Genomic DNA, 3168 nt, shown 5'->3' with positions numbered 1-3168 from the left:
TCCTGTCTCTGAGGTCAGTGGATGATACAGCAGAAAAACACCCCTGGCGTTTTATGCAACAGTGTCTCAGCTAGTTCAGGAATTATTCCAGCCAAAACCACATGTTCTACATTCTCAGCCAATGAAACATCGTAAGTGGAGCTGTGACACAGCAAGGCTGCCATGCCGAAATAAAGACAGACAGTGCTCAAGGATATAGGATATAGAAATACAAGCACTTGATTTTCCAAACCAGTTTCTGACAAGTATGATCTTGGGAAAAAAAAAAAAAAAAAAAAAAAAAAAAAAAAACAAAAAAAAAAAACAACACTTAAAAAAATAATTACTAGAGGAGTCTGAGAAATAACACACAAAGCATAACACTTATTCTCACATTCCTATGAAACAGGCACCAGTTGAAGACTGGCTATCTAATGATTTTTAATGTAACTATAGTTATAATGTGATTTAAAACATTAAATCATTAATAGAAACTAAATTTGTGAAGGAATTACTTAAAATACTCAAAGAATAATTCTTGTGAATTGGTACTAAGAACCTAGAAGTTGACCAACAGAACAGATGGAATTAAACCTCAGCCAAGGAAATCCTCAGTGAACTTACTTTTGAAAACAATATAGGAGAAAAAGTGAGATAATGCTAAATAAAATTCAAACCTAAGTAACACTAACAAAACTAAGCAAGGTTAATATCTGAGAAGTTCTCACTGATGAAAAGTCCAAGGTCATGATCATTTTCTCTAGGTGTACAGAAAGAGGAAAAATGAAGGAGTAGCACAAATGATAACCATAGGGTTCTGGAAGAATGAGGGTTTGCTATTCTCATTAAGGTTTCTCTTACATTGTGTAAAACTTCATTGCCTAAGAAAACAAAGACTGACATAAAAATAATTTACAGTTCCTGAAGCTTATCTGAGTTGTGAGAGATTGAACAATAAACTAAATTCCGGATATTCTTTCAATCTACTTCAAGAACTGCCTGAATAATTTTAATTATTTTCATTAGAATCATAGAATCATAAAAATCATAGAATTGTAGAATCATAGATTGAGATGGAAGGGATCTTTAAAGACCATCTAGTTCAACTCCCTTGCAATGATATCTTCAACTAGATATGGTTACTAATCTTGTCCTTTCAATCCCACTGGAGTTTTAAGCCCTGTATTTGCCAATATAATTTGCAGTCTGATTGGTATAATCTCTGGTAATATTTCATTTCTACACCTATGAAAATTTTGGAAACTTGTTACATAAACAGGTATATGTGTATATCTTTGAATGGCTGGTTGGATGGATGGATAGGAAATCTCTGTCCAGAATTTTAAGTAACATAAAGTAACATCCACAGGGGAAGTTTTAGTTGTACCACATGATAAGAGAGGTGTTTTCAGCCAAATTGTTGCACCAGCATTTACTCCAACTTGTTGAAGGCCATCCTATATGAAAGCCTCCAATTATCATGTTGTCTCTGCACTCTACAACATAAAGAGATGTGTCTGCTAAATACCAAGAGGCTGTTGCATACAACAGATGTGTGTGTGAAGCTTCTGCAATAAACTGTTGCAAGAGACCTTTAGAACTGAAAATTCTGGCAATCAAAAGACACAGATTGTCTCCACAGTATAACAATATCTGCATATGTGACTTCATCCTAAAAACCATGAGGCAAGGAGATTTAAAATAAACTGCTGACTATTTGGCATGTGTTGACAAGATTTATGTGTCATTAAAACATTTAACACAACTGCAAATGACTAGTCATAACTGAACACTTTTTATGTTCTTAACTACTAAAATGTAACTCTGTTGGTTAACTATAATATTTGTTAAACTAATTTTATCATTTAAAAATTAGAAATCTCTGATCCCAGATTTTTATTTATATTATGCCAATAGTGAGTCATGCTATCTAATGCTATGAAAAAGTAAGTGAACACCATTTAATGGAAACTCCTCTTCTAAGTGTTATATTTAATTCGAAGCATAAAGAAGCCATTAGAAGTCTTTCTGTTACATTCAATTAAACTAAAATTGAATACATAAAACTGAAACACACATAAAATAAATAAAATTAAATTACAAGCACTCTTAAGTGCTTTCCTACTTCTGCAGCATCTTAATATAGCTGAAAATAATACATCATTCTTTATATGCACTTCTACAAATTTCATTCTCAGAGGCAAGTACTTATTTAATACAGGTCTTTCTTCCTTTTTACAGAAAATCTTTGGCTGCCCTTCATTGTAAGCTCCAAAGAATTTGGATTTCTTGTGCACTAGGAATGAAAGAATTTCCTTCCTTCTTTCCTTCCTCCAAGAACAGTTTTAATAGCTACTTCTCAAAATTACTGTAGATCTGTTTGGCCTGTTAGGTTTTTAAATTAATTACTGGTTATTATATCACTCTCTGCAGCCTCTGCTTCAAGGGCAATGAATCTCAGTTAAGATTCTATTCTAGCACATATCATCTCTTTTTGAGTTTCTCATAAGCAAAGTGTCTTTAGGTGGTCCATGGCTGAAAGAGTACAGGATAACAAACAGATAACAATGTCAAGTGATTTAAATTTTCCGTAATTCCCCCTGATATTGATTTCTGCCATACATTTGCTTTTCCATTCCTTTCAGCTGATAAAATGTAAATTAATGGTTCAAAAATGGCTCTTATTATCTTTATCAAGATTAAACAACCCAAAGTAAAAACACTGACATAAAAAAACTTAATTACAATTAAAATGATGAAAATATTTATTCTATTTCTTTGTATAGTGTCTTAATTATTGATTTAAATAAATTCATTTACTCAGTTAAAAAAACAAAATATTTTCGTATCACATAGTGAACAAACATGAGATGAACTTCATTTAGCTTTAAGCACTTTAATTGCATTATGAATAATTCATATATTTTACAGGGATAAATTTCTTTTACTTGGCATTACGTCAGTAATCTCTCATCTCTGAATGTCTCTGTTTCATTCCTAAGGACATGTGTCCCTAACACAAAATCCACTGTTGATAAAGCTAGCAATAACTAACTAACTATGAAATATAAATGGTAACCAAACATGGAACAAGTCACAGGACCACAGGATGGGTCAGGTAAGAAAGGCCACTGTGTGTCACCTGGTCCAACCCCCCTGCCCAAGCAGGGCCATCCCTGCACATGGCAT

Source organism: Vidua chalybeata, chromosome Z (assembly GCF_026979565.1).
Source record: "Vidua chalybeata isolate OUT-0048 chromosome Z, bVidCha1 merged haplotype, whole genome shotgun sequence".
Taxonomy (NCBI): domain Eukaryota; kingdom Metazoa; phylum Chordata; class Aves; order Passeriformes; family Viduidae; genus Vidua; species Vidua chalybeata.
The sequence above is the reverse complement of the archived record's forward strand: the minus strand, read 5'-3'. Positions refer to the sequence as shown.